Source organism: Oratosquilla oratoria, chromosome 23, assembly GCF_046742065.1.
Source record: "Oratosquilla oratoria isolate Oo_2021 chromosome 23, ASM4674206v1, whole genome shotgun sequence".
Classification (NCBI taxonomy): Eukaryota; Metazoa; Arthropoda; class Malacostraca; order Stomatopoda; family Squillidae; genus Oratosquilla; species Oratosquilla oratoria.
The window spans coordinates 46,004,507-46,022,940 of NC_134799.1; the positions used below are offsets into that span (position 1 = coordinate 46,004,507).

An 18,434-nucleotide genomic window follows, 5' to 3' on the forward strand; every position below is an offset into this window, starting at 1 on the left:
GGTAACGGCATTGTTGTTTACCGGTAATTCCGGTTCTGAAATTAGCGGTATTTGCCCAGCACTAGTTGTCAGTGTGACTTAGTGTAGAATAACAATCTGATGAGGACCACAATAGAAATAAGTGTACATGCTTTTTGTGTTATCCTCGGCAATTTGCATTTATTATTTCGAACTGTGTATTGTTGTCATCATTTGCACTTCATGTATATTGATTCATTGCCAAATAAAGTCTATCTATCTATCTAAGTCCAAAAGTTGCGCATCCTGTATATCTGTTGTTTATATCCTTCCCGCGTTTACAGTAATAGATGGAAGAGCTCTGAAATACATCAACAAGTCAGGTGAATACTGTCCTTATGTCAAACATCAAATTATACCACCCATTTCATTTTAGTCTACAGCATGATTACAGTATGAACAAGTGTAAATGGAGTTCATTCTAATTTTTAAGATGGAAATTTGTTTTGTTTACTAATGAATCTGAGGATCTCCATACCGCTTCAGTTGAGGAAGATGGCTCACAATCACGAAAGGTTTCGTGCATGAAATTGATGCGAGTTTAACAGGTGTTCAGTTATGTTGCAGTATTTAGGGTGAACAGAAGTATGATTGAGTCATGTTTAAATTCTAGTGTATGTTGTGATATTTGGGAGTGACTCAAGATGTTCTGTTTAAGTTGAAGACTACGAACACATTTCTGCTTGTTTATCTCCTCGCCGATATAATTATAGTAATAATGTTCACGATTGTGGAAAGACTTCATTATGTGAATTGAATTCATCAGGTAGTGGCAGAAATGTATTGCTAAAAGTGAGTGGTAAGGTTTCATGTTTAGTGTAATGGTTTCATTGTCATTGAACAGGGCAGTGCAAAAGAATTTTGTTGCAGTATGCAGTGACCAAAGCATGGAATGCAAAGTGAAGATATGTAATGCACTTTCCTCCAAACGTTGCTTGTAGTGAAAAGGAAATGAACTCGTGAGATTAGGCTTTAGTTGGCAATAAATATTAATATGATATCATGATATGGTTTAATGTCACAAACTCCTCCCATCGAAAGGCTAGGACAGTGCCTCTTACAGAGGACTTTGTTAGTTTGTAGCATGGAATTGAATAAACCATGCCCTTGGTTCAACTTCACTGGTGGCAGGATTCGGACTGCCATTACCTGGACATTTGCCACAAGTAATGATGCCTTAACCCATTCAGCCAGCGACCAATAAATATAGCAACACTGAAGGAATGAAATTGTTCATCAAAGTTTTTAGATGGTATAAAGGCCCTGTCTTTTTTAGGAAAGTCCCCTTTTTGGGCTACAGGTAGTAGGACTCCTAATCCCATCCCCCGTGGAGGTAGAATGTAGATTGAGAGAAGCAAGTAAAGCCTTGGTGGATTAAAAAGTGTAATGAGAAATAGACATCAGGGAATGGATGCTAAGAGGAGGTTATATGAAGGAGTGATTGTGCCAACAGCAATGTATGGGGCAGAAACATGGAACATGAGAGAGGAAGAGAGAAGGAGATTGAATGTGTTTGAGATGAAATGTCTGAGAAGTATGATAGGGGTTACTAGGCTAGATAGAGTGAGAAATGAGGAGGAGAACAAGGGTGGAAAAGGAGCTGGGAGATAGGGTTGATGAAAGAATATTAGGATGGTTTGGACACATGGAAAGAATGAGTGAAGAAAGATTAGTAAAAGAAGTGTGGAAGGAGTGAATATGAGGGGGCGTCCTAGGATGAGATGGATGGATGGGGTGAAAGGGGCTTTACAAAAGAGAGGAATGTCTGTAGAGGAAGGACGGGAGAGGACAGAAGATAGGGGTGAATGGAGAAGGGTTGTGTATAGATGAGGCTGTGATGCATGAGAGGGAGTGGGTGGGGGGTGAGGAAGTATGTATGAGAAAAATTTGACGCAGCCTGAAGGGATTTCTCCCCGTCTTCTCCTTTCCTGCACGAGGGGACGGAGAGGGGGGGTTGCCGAATTTATGAAGCGACCTTGCTGTGGATGTGCTGTGTCTTGCGACACTGTTTCTGACCCAGGGCAGTGGACAGGATGCAGGGATGACCCGTCATCCAGGAGGTGCCAAGATAAGAGGGAGGGAGGGGAGTGGAATATATGGAAAATGAAATGGGTGGGAATGATTTCTATGCCTTTTTCTTTTTGGCTACCCCCCCGTGTAAAGGGGAAGAAGCCTTTGGTATATGTATGTATAAAGGCCCTACAAATTTACTAATCGGATCCCTGCTAAGACCTGCATTATGCTTTGATTTGTCATGTGTGTACATTGTCATATTATATTATCGCATTTGTATTTGGTCAATAGACTGCCACAGTAATTCTGGATAGATTTAATCTTGTGTATTGATAATGTTGATACAATCATTGTTGCATTGTTTTCCAGTGCTGATTAGAAGTGATGTTCATTGTATTATAAAGTTACTGCATGTGAATGGCATATTCATTCTGAGTGGTTTAAATAGTACAGTTGTGGTCAGATGGTTACATGTGCTTACATTGATATTTCTTCTCAAGTGGTATTGAAAGTTGTAAAAGTGAAGATCAACATAAATGGAAACGACCAGTTACTGTGAATCATTGGAAAAGGATTTATGAGAATGACAAATTCAGTACATTCTGTTGATAAGTTAAAAGACCTTCAAAATAGGTGCATCAGACTACATAAGCACAGTCCAACAGCATGGAAAAATAAAATACTGGAAAAAAAAGAATTGGACAGTGAATTCTAATCCTAGTAATCTAGAGTGAACATGAGAAGAACACAGACAGTATAGTGGATGGATAGTGAAAGGGGCGATGGGTGTAAGAGTAATGGGTGCAGAGCAGGAAAGTGTGTGAAATTAGGAGTGAAGAAAGGGAGATTGCTTGAAGGTGTGTTCTTTTGAGTGGAGGAGTGTGGTCAGTCAATCTGTTGTCCTTGGTCTTTCTTTGGGGAAGACCCACAGCCTTCAGGTGGGTCCATTAGTCACTCAGGGAAGGTATATTGTGTCGGTTAAGGATTGGTAATGTGGGACATTGTAGTATGAGGTGTTTTGTGTCCTCTGTGTAATTAATGCATCTGGGGTAGTTGTGTTCATCTTGCTGATTGTTGGAAACCACGATGTGGAGACATAGTTGAGGGTTGTTTTAATGAATTGTTAAAGATGGTTAATGGGGTTTCTGTTTTCCAAAGTAATTGCTTGCTATGGATTTAAGTATTTTGTTTTCATATTGATTTTTGCCATCAGGTTCTTGATACATGGGCTGAAAGTAATTTGGTTTTACATGGGTGTTTTATTTGGCTGTCCAGTTTGAGAAATACCACTGGTGATTTTTGGGGTGAGGCTTCTATTATGTTATTTTTGAGCCATTGTTCTAGTTTATTGATGTAGGCTATGGCAGTCTTTGCTGCTCTTTTGTAATTATTAAGCCAGGTAATTACTGTCTGGAGCTACTACACTAAAAGATAGATTTGACAAGCAAGAATATTCAGTGTGTCAAGAGGACAGCTGTTCATCTTCCAAACCTAAAAGTACATCTCCAAGCAAGTCCAAGCCAGAGTGAGGGTGTGTGGTGACTTTGGATGTCAGACCCTGCTGTGGAAATGATGTGCTTCTTTGTATTGCCTTCAATCTGAGTATAGTAGGGGACAGGCATCCCAATAAGGGAGAAAGGGCCTTTGGTATATCTGTACATTTTATTCAGACATAAACAAAAGTGAATAATCTCTAATTGTAAAGTTGAAACAGTATTTTGTTAAGATGAGGAAGCAAGTAAATGAAATAGGGCAAGAGGGTGAATGAAAAATGTTTTTAGAAATCATATGGGGATGAATGTGAAGAGAAGACTAAATGATTCTGCCCATATCACTATATGTAACTGAGACTGAGTCTGAAGGAAGAAGGAAGAAATTGCCTAAATGTGCTTGAGATGAAGTTAAAGAACTATGGTGTGGTTTATGAGAATTTATACAGAGAAAAATGTGGAGGTGATGCAGAGCTTTGAAAGACAGGGTTTGTCAGAGAATGCCGAGATAGTTTTGGCATATGGAAAGAATGAGTGAAGGAGGATTAGCAATAAGAGTATGGAGAGCAGAAGTGGATCAAGGATCCAAATCCACCAGTGTATCAAATGATTCATTTACATACATATACCAAGGCTTTTTCCCCCTTCCAAGGGAGGTAGCCAAAAAGGAAAAGGCATAAAATCATTCCCACCCATTCCATCCCTGAAAACATTCCACACCCCTCCACCCTCCCTCCCATCTTAGCACCTCCTAGATGACGGGTCATCTCTGCACCCTGTCCACTGCCCTGGGTCAGAAGCAGTGTTGCAAGACACAGCACATCCACAGCAAGGCCGCTTCATTAAATCGGCAACCCCCCCTCTCCGTCCCCCCATATAAAGGAGAGGACGGGGAGAAATCCCTTCGGGCTGCGTCAAAATTTTGCTCACACACATTACCTCACCCCCCATCCCCGTCCATTCCACCTCATGCATCACAACATCTTCCATATACAACCATTCTCCATTCACCCCTGTCTTCTGTCCTCTCCCGTCCTTCCTCAACAGACGTTCCCCTCTTCCCCAAAGCCCCCTTCACCCCATCCATCCATCTCATCCTAGGATGTCCCCTCATGTTCACTCCCTTCACATCTGCCTTCCATACCTCCTTTACTAGTCTTTCTTCACTCATTCTTTCCATGTGTCCAAACCATCCTAATACTCTTTCATCAACCCTATCTCCCAACTCCCTTTCCACTCCTATTCTCCTCCTCACCTCCTCATTTCTCACTCTATCTAGCCTAGTAACCCCCATCATACTTCTCAGACACTTCATCTCAAACACATTCAAGCTCCTTCTCTCTTCCTCTCTTATGTACCATGTTTCTGCTCCATACAGTGCTGTTGGCACAATCACTCCAATCTCCTTTTAGCATCCATTCCCAAATTTCTATTTCTCATTACACTTTTTAATCCACCAAGGCATTTACTCGCTTCTCTCAATCTACATTCTACCTTCACCTGTACTCCACCTTTTCCTGCCACATTTGCACCCAAGTATCTAAAACTATCCACTTCCTCCAGTTGCTCTCCCTTAATGCTCACTTCCAGATTACTGCCACATTCACCCCTTGTACATCTCATCACCTTACTTTTACCCACATTTATCTTAACCCCTTCCATATGGTGCCGCACACGTAGGCGTCATGAGGAGCAAGTGGATTCGCGATGCTGCCATATCGGCGTCTTGATTATATTTATTGTAGTTGCCCCTGTGTTTTTACATTCTCTCTAATCTGCTCTTAATCCCATTCTCTGTGGTTTTCAAAATTCACGGGTGAAAGAGAGAACGATCTATATAAGCCGTGACTATATTTTATGATGCGAGTATTATTACGACACGTCGTACGGCTGGCATTGGCTGCTGCCCGCGAGATTTAAGTTCCGTAGTGAAGTGGTTAAGATTTCTTCTATCACACACTCTCCCAAACTCTGTCACCAACTTCCTCAATCTCTTCTCCCATCCTGCCACAAGCGCAGTATCGTCCGCAAACAACAGCTGGCTCACCTCCCACTTTTCTCCATTTTCTTTAACCATCTCCAATCCCTGACCCACTACCCTTGCATTTACCTCTCGCACTACCCCATCCATGTATAAGTTGAACAGCCAGGGTGACATAACGCATCTTTGATGAAGTCCCACCTTTACCTCGAACTACTCACTCTCTCCATTTCTAATCCTGACACATGCTCTACTACTATCATAAAAACTCTTGACAGCTCCTAGAAGCTTTCCTCCTATCCTGTATATCTGCATAACCTCCCACAGTGCCTTTCTGTCTACCCTGTCATAAGCCTTTTCCAGATCCATAAAGGCTCAAAAAACATCCTTCCCCTTTCCTATAGCTTTCTCACATATCTGTCTTACCACAAAAATCTGATCTACACAACTTCTACCTGTCCAAAAATCCACACTGTTCCTCACCAATTACTCCCTCTGTTCCTCTCCTAATCCTCTCAATCAAGATCCTCCCATAAGCCTTCCCAACTACACTTAACAAGCTAATCCATCTGAAACTACTACATTCACACTTCTCTCCCTTTCCCTTGTAAAGTGGAACTATACAAGCACTCCTCCAGTCCTCCGGCACTCTACCTTCTCTCCAGCAAACATTAAATAACCTCACCAACCAGTCCACCACTACTGTACCTCCTTTTTTAAGACATTCTGCATGGCATCCATCCAGACCAGGTGCCTTACCTGCTTTCATCATCTTAACTGCTGCCTTCACTTCATCCTTTCTTATTTCTCCTCCATTTTCCTCACTCATCACTCTCATTTTCTTAGCATTTCCCACTGCAGCTATCTTTCCCTCCCTATCCTCCTTCACATTTAGCAACTCCCTAAAATATTCTGCCCATCTTCCCCTTACTGCCTTCTCCATTATCATCTCTCTATCTGCACCTTTTACCTTTTCTCTACTTGACTTGCCTCCTCTTCCTCTCTTAATTTCTTTCCAAAACATATTTTTATTACTTTCAAAATTTTCTGTCATACTCTTACCCCATTTTACATCTGCTCTCCTCTTTGCCTCCTCTACCTTTTTCTTTACTTCTCTCTTCTTTTCTTTGTACGTCTCATATGACTCCATCGTCCTCTTCTACAACCTTCTTCATTTCCTCATCCCACCATTCACTACCATTCCTTCTATTTCCTCCTGTCCTTCTTGTTCCACACACCATCTTTGCACACTTTGTGACTCCCTCCTTGAACCATCCCCATTCCTCCTCCACACGTACCTCTACTCTATCCTTCACTCCCTCCCACTCCTCCTTCAGCTTCTTCTTGTACTCCTTCTCCTTTTCCTCTTCATTTAAAGAGTTCGCTCTAAGCACCTCTCTACCTTTTGTCTCTTTCCTCTTTCTCCATCTGTCCTCCACTCTCAACTTACCTTCCACCAAAAAATGATCTGATATTCCCCCACCCTCTCCCCTTAGCACATGTACATCCTTAACTCTTCCTATCATAATCCTATTTACCACTACATAGTCCATTAAAGCTCTATCTACCACCCTTCCCTCCACCAACCTCTCCCATGTGTACTTATGCTTGACTTTCTTTCGAAACACTGTATTTGCTATCATGAACTCTCTTTCTAGACACATTTCCACCATCAACTCTCCACTACGATTCTTTCCTGGAACTCCACATTTCCCAACCATTCCATCAATTGGATCCTTTCCTACCCTAGCATTAAGGTCTCCCAGTACTATTACATTTACACTTCTTTCTAAACCTTCTATGCACTCATTTGAATCTATCCAAAAGGCCTCCCTTTCTTCTACACTCTTCTCACTGCCAGGCCCATATGCACTTACAAAAACCCACATCTCCTTTCCCAGTTTCACCTTCATCCACATTATCCTTGAGGAAACCTCCTTCCATTCCACTACCCGTTTACCTATCTCTTCACTTACTAGTATAGCCACCCCTTCCCTCCCTCGCCCTCTCTTCACTCCTGATAACCTCCCACTTACACTCCCAAACTTACAATTGCCCTTCCCTTTCAGCTTAGTTTCACTCAAAACCAACACATCCATCTTTCTTCTCACAAACATACTACTTATCTCTTCCCTTTTACTCTCATCTGTACCACATCCACGCACATTAAAAGACCCAAACCTTAGGGTGCTGGTCCGAGAACTTCCAGACCCTCTTATGCCTTTGCTTTTACTTTTAGGAATGTGCCCTGTGGGGCTACAAGGAGAAGGATGCCTAGTCCCAATCCCCGTCCCTTCTCGCCTCTTACGATCCAAGTGGAAATACTTGGTGGCAGTATTCTTTTCCCCCACCACAGAAAAAGAATACTCAGAGAAATGGTACAGGACAGCAACAAGGGGTTGGGGGACAGTATAACGGAGGGACAGTCATAGTATAAAAGTGTCATCATTTCTCTATGAACAGAGTTTTCCTCTATCATAGACAAAATGTGTGGCTCTGGTCCGTAGGGGTGCCCCATATAGACCCTAAAGTATCGACTGCATGCTACTTTGCCACAATAACAAGCAGCCAATACCCCAGATGGATTCATTTGATTCCCATTTTTTTTTTTTTCCAGTCTTCCAAGGATTCCTGTAAGGGAGGCAAGATTTTCCAAACAACCCAGAATTGATGAGAAGCAAGTAAGTTGTTACAGGTCAATACATAGTATGTTTATATTTCCTTCTCTTATTTATTTATTTTATTTATTTGTTTTTTAATCATCAGGAATTATACAAGGTTACCATAGTTCACAGGCTTCATTACCTTTTGTATGGATTGACTAGGGTAACTCCAGTCAGTTGCACATTTGATCTGTACAGTGCCAGTGGCCATTATACAATTCGTAATGTGGTTGGGATTGTATAGGAAGTGTGCAAGTTTGATGGTTCTTCCATGAATTTGAGTACAAAACATTCTTATGTTCTCTTGTTGGGAGGGAGTTTTCTTCCAATTTTACGTAGGTCTTCTCTTTTCCTCCTCCTCCTCCTCCTCCTATGAGGGTGGTCAAAGACACAAATAAGTCACTGAATAAATATATATTAAGCACAATGACATTCATGTTCACACCACAGAGGCAAGCTAGAAACTGCCTCGTGTGGGTAAACTAAGTGAAAGAGCAGGAAAGCTTTGAGCAGAACACTTGGTTGTACATGTTCATTTTACAAACACAAAATACAAATAATGTATACATTGATAACATTGTACAACTTTAATACATTTATATAAGGGAAAAACATAATCTCCCAATCTAATAATATATGCACACAATATTCACAAAGTGGCCATTATACAATTCCTAATGTGGTTGGGATTGTATAGGAAGTGTGCAAGTTTGATAGTTCTTCCATATATTTGTGTACCAAACATTCTCATGTTCTCTTGTTGGGAGGGAGTTTTCTTCCGAGTTTACGTAGGTCTTCTCTTCTCCTCCTCCTTCTCCTATGAGGATGGTCAAAGAAACAAATAAGTCTCTGAATAAATATATATTATGCACAATAACAATTCATGTTCACACCACGGAGGCAAGCTAGAAACTGCCTCGTGTGGGTAAACTAAGTGAAAGAGTGGGAAAGCTTTGAGCAGAACACTTGGTTTGTACATGTTCATTTTACAAACACAAAATACAAATAATGTATACATTAATAACATTGTACAACAACTTAAATACATTTATATAAGGGAAAAAATATATCTCCTAATCTAATAATATATACACACAATATTCACAAATATACAATGCATACATGTATACCATAACATTGCTTGGCCACCACCACTCAGTGACCCCACCAAGTAAATGAGAAGAAATGACTAGGCAAGACAAAAGCAAAGTAGACACAACATATTCCACACACACAATAGTGTGATTACAAAAGTGGAAAAGATTTATTACAATAGCACACCCTAAAACAAAAACATAACATACATAATTACATGACATATAAGGACTATACATAGGAAGGCATATACAGAACAGTACACGAAAAATAAGTTCTGCATACAATTACAAGAAACATACAAAAGAACTGGCACCAGTTAACCAAGATACCAAAGACAGCAATTACCGGATGTCCAGGACATGATACTTGAAAGCTAAACAAAAGTTACACATAATACAAATCAATTCACTCAGTAGAGAAACAAGATATACACATTATACAAACAATACACTTAACCCCTTCGATACGATGATGCCTATGTAGGCGTCATGAGGAGCAAGTGGGTACGCGAGGATGCCAATGTCAGCGTCTTGATTATATTTTTTGTAGTCGTACCTGCGTGACCCCCATACTCTGTAAACTGGCTTCATCATATTTTCTATGGTTTTCAAAATTCACGGATGAAAGAGAACGAGCTGTATAAGCGGTAACTTTATTTTTTATAATGTGAGTATTATGACACAACATCGCACGTCTGGCAGCTGATGCTGCCCACGAGATTTTGGCCCGTAGTGAAGGGGTTAATAGAGAAACAAGATACAAAGTACAGCTCAAGACAAGCATGAATAATAACAAGCAATGCACATATATAATTATGAAGACATAAGACCCCTTGAACAGAGACAATAATTGTGAGGGGTAGCTACAGAAGACATAGTGTGTATAGGGAGCCTTGGAGGAGGTTGAGTAAATGCAGGGATAGGCACTCTTGTCACCTGGAGTCTATCTGCATGCACCACTTTGCTCAGTCCCTGGGAAGGATCAAAGACCCTGAATTTATTGGGATACAACTTCCTAGTAACTAAAAGAGGACCTGTAGATTTACAATCAAGTTTAGATTAGTGGTCAGGCATGCTCTTATAAATATGATCACCAATACTGATGTTAACCGTCATAGCCCGGACATCCTGGTGTTTCAACATTTTGGCTTTGGAGACATCAAGTTGATCTCTAACAGAATACTAAATGATATGCAATGTATAATAATGGAGTTGACTATAGTCCTCAGTATTGTAGAGGGGACAAGCAGCACATTGTAAGGGAGCCATTTTTCCAATCCATAGATGACTTAATGAGGTGTCTTGCCCGTAGATTAATGGTGCTGTTAACCCCTTCTATACGGTGCCGCACACGTAGGCGTCATGAGGAGCAAGTGGATTCGCGACGCTGTCATATCGGCGTCTTGATTATATTTATTGTAGTCGCCCCTGTGTATATATTCTCCCAAATGTGCCCTGAATCCCATTCTCTGTGGTTTTCAAAATTCGTGGGTGAAAGAGAGAACGATCGATATAAGCGGTGACTATATTTTATGATGCGAGTATTATTACGACACGTCGTACGGCTGGCATTGGCTGCTGCCCGCGAGATTTAAGTCCCGTAGTGAAGTGGTTAATATAAGCACTGACATGTGGAAGCCAGTCTTTCCAAGATTCATGAAGGCTACTTGCAGCGTGCCTGAGTATATCCAAAATCTTCCTATTTGTCCTCTCTCTGAGGCCATTGGACGCAGGGTGGTAAGCAGTCACGAATGTTTATGTGGTGCCATAACACTTACAAATGCTCGCTAAAACCTCATTCCTAAATCCTGACCCATTGTCACTAAGGAGCACCAGAGTAGTAGTGTATGGACAAAAAATATGAGAAACTAAAGCATGGGCTACTACTGGAGCAGACCTGCTATGTAAGGGAGCCAATATTACAAAACGACTAAAGTGGTCCACTCACATAAGGATATACACAGAACCTTGAGTATTACGAGGCAATTGTAAAAGGTCTATAGCCATAGTTGGAAAATGGCGAGAAGGAGTAGGGTACTCTAAGATGGGAGCAATGTGCATTGAACCTTTGTTCTGGGCACAAGAGCTACAATGGACTACAAGAGAGGTAATGTCCAGTCACATTTTTGGCCAATAATACTATTTCTGTGCCATAGCCAGAGTTTTGTCACAATGTGAGTGTCCAGCCTGAGGGGCATCATGAGTAAGGGACAGAATAATAGGAACTTGGGACTCAGGGATCACTATCTGTGTCACATCCTGCTCAAACAAGGGAACAGGTAAATCTGGTAAGGTGATATCATCACCAGACTCCAAAGCATAAATAACAGCAGACCAAACAGGGTCCTCACACTGAGCTTTGGCCAGATCCTTCAGAGAGAAGCTGTCAATTACTGTAACAGCAGCAACTGGTATATTACATGAAAGTGCATCAGCAACATTGTTTGCACACCCTGGAATATGCTTAAGGATTGGGTTAAAAACTTCAATCATGAGAAACCATCTGGCTAGGCGATCTGAAAGATTTTTTGCCCTGGAAAAGCTGAGTGACAGCATTGTGGTCCATGTAAACTAACAAGATATCCAAAAATTATATCATGAAATGCTTGATAGAGCCAGATGGAGGAACATGCTGGGACCACTGACAGGCATAATGCCTACCACTGGGAGCTGAAGTAAAAAGTAAATAAGAAAATGCTTTAAAGCCCACACCACTGCCAGGGCCTCCAAATGTGTAACAAAGTAGTGAGACTCAGGCTTATTAAGAATGCGACTAGCATATGCAAGAACATGGGGTCTATATCCATCTACTTGCTGCATAAGTACAGTTCCAGTACCTTTACTAGAAGCATCTGTACTAATAGTAAAGGGGAGGCTATAGTCCAGGAATGCCAACTTCGGTAAGTGCAAGCTTCAAGGAATTGAAACTTTCCTGATGAACATCATGCCACTGAAAGGAACGTACATGCTCAACTGACTTAGGTGTAGGGAAGTCCCAAACTGCCTTGACTTTATCATCAGTAGTGTGAATACCATATTTGTTTACAACATGACCTAGGAATTGTATGCTAGACTTAAGGAAAAATCACTTGGGTAAATTGAGTTTCAATCCAGCATCAGCAAATTGTTGCAAGACCATGGACAACTTAGTGAAGTGGCTCTCCACTTCCTTGGAAACTAAGGTTAAATCATCCAGGTAAACAAAAAGCCTGTTGCCTACTAGGCCATTAAAATGGAGTTAATCAAACACTGGCAAGTTAAGGGAGCATTCTGCAACCCCATGGGGCAACAAAGCCATTCATAATGTCCACTGGGAGTTGAGAAGGCCATGACCTCACAAGACTTCTCCAGGGGTATCTGCCCTAAACCCGCTTTTAAGTCTAAGGTGGTGAATACTGTATTACCAATGCCAATGGACTGGAGGAGGTCACTTAATACAAGCAAAGGGCAATGGTCTGGAATAGTGACCTTGTTAACTCACCTATAATCGGTAACAGGCACCAGGAGAAATGGCAAGTTCCACTCCAAGTGAGACTCTTGTACAATGCTTTCACATAGCATGTTGTCAACCAAGGATTGTGCTATAAGCTGACATGAGTGAAGCAACCTGTAAGAGGGAATGTAAACAGGACAAGGGCTTAACTGAAGATCAGTGTGATCTTGCAGTCACCACCCGCATTAGCACACAACATCACTGTAAGCCTGTCTTTCATAGGCTTTCTCCTTTGCAGTAATATAGGTGCTGTTAGGCATTCTCTTCCAAAAGAGCCCTGTTTCATCACAAATACCTGCTGTGGCAGTTAACCCTCACGATGCACCAGCTCCTCAAACTCCTTGACAAACACCTCAGCTGTGTCCGTGTCCATGCTTGCCTCCTCACCATGCTGTGTCACTCTGGATGCCCGTACATTGCTGAAACTTCTCATACCACCCCCTACTGACTGTAAAGGGCACTGAAGGTGGTGTAAGCTGGCCACTGGTACCAGCCTGTTGCCGCTGCAGGTCAACATACATTTGGCGAGCCCTTGAACATATCATTTCCTCACTCAAGCTGTCACTCTTTCACTGCTCCTGTATCCATACAAGCAATGACCTTTCCACCTCTTCCAACAATGCTGGCCTCTTATGTATGCTCACATACCTTATACCCTTAGACACATTAGTTGACAGAATTTTATCTTATTTAAAAGAATGGTTCTTATTGTTGACTCAGGCATACCAAACTCTCACCAGCTTACACATGTGCAAACCTCAATTAGCTTTGGCAATCACTTTCCTCTTTTTCTCAATTGTAATGCTGGTTTTCTTATGAGCACCAGCTTCCGTAGGACTTCTCACCTATTTTGGAGGCATTTTAAAGGCACAAACAGTACAATACCAAGGGGTAGGCGCCGAAAAAAGGACCAGTCGTGCACACAACAAACAAAGAACACGGAAGAAGATACAACACAGTGCATAAATGGTGATGTCAGCAAGATGGCCGTGTGGGATTTGATTTTCCATGCAGTAATGGACACCCATGTGCCCGCGTAAATAGCAACAAGATTTTCCCCATAATTTGACCGCATATATAGAATTCCACATACATAAGGGCACGCATAAACAGAGGTACCACTGTATTACAAAAAGGAGATAATGGGAGATTGTACAAATCCCAGAGAGCATAATAGGCTTTTCTTCTTATGAGACTATTCTACACCAGTGTCTACAGTGACTGAAATAGGTGTATTCTCTGTAAGAAATTGGAAGGTGAGTAACTGAGAAGACTCAGCAGCCACCAAGGGGATGATCTGGGACTGAACATTACTGGTCAAACCCTTGGGTTGTGAAACAGGCACTGGTGAAAATGAGACAGATTGTCTGGGCTGATGAAAAGTCTCGGCTCTAAGTTTCAGAACTTTGGAACCCCAGTCAAGTGTTTACAATGACCATGGATATGACAGTAGCAGAGCTTATCCTGCGGCTCTTTTCTAGAGAGGTCATGCATCACATTAGAAGAAACATCTGATAAATTCCTATGGACAGGGGACTGCCTTGACTTGTGTACATGACACTTATGGCGAAAACAAAGAGCACTTGAATGACCTGACTTGTTACAGTAGGTACATGTGAGTACAGGAGGGGGTAAATATAGACAAAGGGGAGCTGTGAGTAGGAACTGAAGACTGATGGGGTGGAGGAGGAGAACTAGGTACATTGGCATGTTGCTGAGCATTGCTAGTATACAAGGAACTAAAAGGCACTTCCCTAATTTTAGAAGCTCTGCCAAGGGATTCGAACCCTGACTTGTGCATGCATAATCACGAAGCCAAGATGCACAGGCAGGGTTCAAATCCCTTGGCAGAGCTAAAATGTTCAATATGTCTTAAACAAACACTTCCCTAAGTCTCATCTGTCTTATAGCTGAGAGAAGATGCAGTTCCCCTTTCAAAAGGCATTAAGTAAATGATGTTTAAAAGAAACTCCAAAATAAGGCAGACCCTAACTAAAGTGATAATACCCTTATCTACCCACTCTGAAGGGGAGAGAGAATCTAAGGCTTTAACTACAATTTTGCTGGCCTGGGCCTGAGCCCGCCTATAGTCAAGAGTGCCCAGTCTGGATGTAAGAACATCAGCCAGCTTAAAACACCACTGAAATGAATTGCCTACAGGGGTATCAGAAAAAAATTAAGGAAATTGGACAGAAATAGATCATAATTGTAATCCAAAGACTTGGGGTTGAGACTTGAAGCAGATAACATCTCAGAAGCCAATGAATTAGGCACAAGATATGACCTCACGAAATAAATTTTTCTCAGACCCTATTGAAACATTATTTACAATACATTCTTCACACTGGCAAATAAAATCACTAGCTTTATATCGGGGATCATCACCAGAAAATTTAAGAACAGAAGGATCCTGATGTAATAATGTGAAAGTATGAGCCATTGTGTCAGATGGAGTTGGGGAATGGAGAAAGAAAAGCACCTTCTGTTTAGACATATTAAAAGAGGCATAAGGTAACAACCCACTTTGTTGTAATATCAAAGTCAGAACAAAGAAAATACAGTTAATAATGGCGATCGCCATGAAAACACTCCTTGAATCAGAAGAATGGATCACCTGAAAGAACGTAAACAATAATATTTGCTCTTATACCCAAAGCATGAGCGTTATTAATTCAAACTATTCATAATTAACCTCTTCACTCCGGGGCACATCGCACGTCTGGCAGCATTAGCTGCCCGACTTGTGATGTTGCGTCATAATAATCACATTTTAAAAAACAAAGTCAGTGCTCAATCGTTCGTTCTCTTTCACCCGTGAATTTTGATACCCATAGAAAATATGATGAAGCCAGTTTAGAGAGAATGGAGGTTACGTAGGTATGACTACAATAAATATAATCAAGACGCCGACGTCAGTATCATCGCGTACCCACTTGCTCCTCATGACGCCTACGTAGCCGTCACCGTATGGAAGTGGTTAAGATGTGTAATTACAATTCTCTATGAATCGCAATTGAAGGAAAATGTACTGATCAGGGGTAACTATACAAAAATTCAAGGAAAATGGCTTGTGACATCATAACATAAGCAACATGATGTAAATAAACATGGCCATCAACAACAAGGCAACACACCTAGCCAGAAAAATGTAACATATGTTAATTCACTATAACCAGAAAAATAATATGGCATTGCATAAATAATAGAATTTGTACAAGCCTAAGTACTAATGCAAAAATCACTGGAAAAGTGGATGACAATCACTGGGGAAGGCAGTGTATGCAATTCAATGTCCAATAGGATTATGTAGATATAATATTGTTCAGAAATCTTATTCCATCCAAGCTCCAAATTTACAGTCGACACACTCAAGAACAAGAGGCGATCCAGTGATAAATGGAGATGATTGTGACAGGTTCATACAGCTGATGCTAATGCTAAAGTGAAAACCACATGGGACTATCAAAAAAATCACTTGGTGTGTCCAAAGAAAACTGTTCCTGTATGCGAAATTTTGTTTCAAGTCACTGGTATGAATAGTTCCAGTGGCACTGAATAAAATCACCTGGCTACAAAAAAAGGGGGGGGAGAAAATACAAACACACAATGTCACAAAATTGACTAGCCAGAGATCTCAAATGTTCAAAGTAGCATTCTGAAATACTGAAAGCACTAGAGAAATGTTCACAATATAGTTTTACAGCTGCCACCATATGTATGAGGGTGCCAAAAAAACAAGTCACTGAATAAATATATGTTAAGCACAATGACAGAGGTGAGCTAGAAACTGCCTAGCGTAGGTAGATTAAGTGAAAGTGCAGGAAAGCTCTCAAGCAGACCACTTGGTTTTTACATGTTCATTTTGCAAACACAAAATACAAATGATGTATACAATGATAACAATGTACAACTTTAATACATTTATAAAAGGGGAAAACATATATCTCCCAACCTAATGATATAAACACAATATAACTCCGTGCTTACATGTATACCATAACATATCCAGAGGAATGGTAATAATTGTTGCCTCAGTTTCAGACTAGAAACCTGCAGCCTCACAGTGGTCCATGGGCCCTCCCATAGATCTCTTCAGGAGGAAACATTGAAACTTTACCTATTGAGGGGCATTTTCATTGTCACTAGTTTGTAGGAGGAAGAAGAGGGGTGAAAAAGGGGAGGAAATAATTAGAATGGACATAAATCTCGGGCCATTTTAGGGACTGAGTGCCAACCCATTCAGTTTATATCTCCCTATAGAGGTGAAGATATTGGCGGGATTTGCAGATGAAGCACCTGGAAGTGTATTCTATGAAGTTTAGTCTTACAGGACCACTTTATGCAGGTGTTCAGTGTTGATTCCAGACTTTTGATGCAGTCCTGTGGCACAACTTTCATTAGGTCAGCTGTTACCTACAAAGCAAGATGGCTAGACATGGAAAGAAAAGACCTCATCCTTTCCACTCACATTGCATGCATCCCTTTCTCTTATCTATGGGTTATTGACTGCATCAGTTTCATGCACTTAGTATTTTTGGGACTTCATGCTTTCCACTCATTTATGCTTGGTAATATCCATTCCAAAAATGGTTTTTTTTTTTTTTTTTTTTTTTTTTTTTTTTTTTTTTTTTTCTCCTATCATCCCATTTTTCTATTGCCTTTCTTCAGTCTCCTTTACCTCCTCTTTGGTGTGATGCTATGCCCAATCATAGTGCTAATTATTGCTGTTGAGATATTTGTTTTTCTGTCCTTAAAGTATTAAAAGGTTGCACTTCATTACTTTTCCTACAATACTGCTGGTTCATCCTTGGGGTACCCCTTTGTTTACTCTTCTCCAACTCTCACTCGTGCTCATTTTCACTCATCATCTTGACCATATGATCTTACTATATCATGGACATGTCTGCCCATCTTCTCTTTGGTTTACCCCTTGCTTTATCCCTGCTACCATCCTGGACACTTAGCAAAAAATATTGTAGCAGTCACAATCCACAGCACTGACAAAAAATAAATGACAGGTATTTTTAGGTGGAAGAGAGTACAAAGTATTCCAGAACCAGTCTTAATTGTAGGCTGAAAGATTGTGCAACAGAGAAGCACAGGAGGCAATTCTGTCCACAACATTCCTCAACCTCTTCAGACACAACCTCCCCTTCTGAAACCATAAAAGAAATCACTCTTTCATAGTGATACCAGTGCACCACATGCCCTTTCTCTTGTCAAAGAGAGGGTGGCCAAGTCAAAACACACACACAAAACTGTTTTGACTAACTCATTTCAGTATGTGGAGTGAATATATTTATATTGATATGCCAATAGTTGACAACACCATATTTATATAACATCCAAGCAATATAGTGGCTACAGAATTGGCTCACTAATATGAAAGACCCCTTTACTGAGCAACCTAGAGTATGCATGCATGTGTGATACTGCCAGGAGCATGAGGTATGCCAACAAGGCTTGGTAATATCCCCAAAAGCAACTTTGGGTGTCATATGATGGAGATGTTATACAAACTAATTTCAAAGATTAGATGAATATGATAAAAAGAAAATCCATTGTATAAACCATGAACCAGAAGACCAAAGGTAAGAGTAGAGACATTTCTACTTAAAAGTAAAAGAAGTTTTTAATTGTCTTCACTTGCCCCCATAGCCTTTTGATGTGGATCAAAAG

At 40.9% G+C, this 18,434-nt stretch overlaps 1 protein-coding gene across 14 annotated transcripts in view; it reads left to right on the top strand.

Moving 5' to 3' along the window:
- The first annotated feature begins 283 nt into the window (after nucleotides 1–283).
- LOC143038100 (protein timeless homolog) overlaps nucleotides 284–18,434 on the top strand; it is a 106,911-nt gene continuing 88,760 nt past the window's right edge. For 3 of the 14 annotated variants that reach the window (XM_076207056.1, XM_076207055.1, XM_076207068.1), the window contains exons 1-2: nucleotides 284–341; nucleotides 8,120–8,183. The gene's annotated coding sequence lies outside the window, so the exon portion shown is untranslated. Of the gene's footprint in view, nucleotides 342–480; nucleotides 567–651; nucleotides 811–7,656; nucleotides 7,881–8,119; nucleotides 8,184–18,434 lie in introns of those variants that run through there. The other 11 variants (XM_076207063.1, XM_076207067.1, XM_076207061.1 and 8 more) reach the window with 7 other exon arrangements.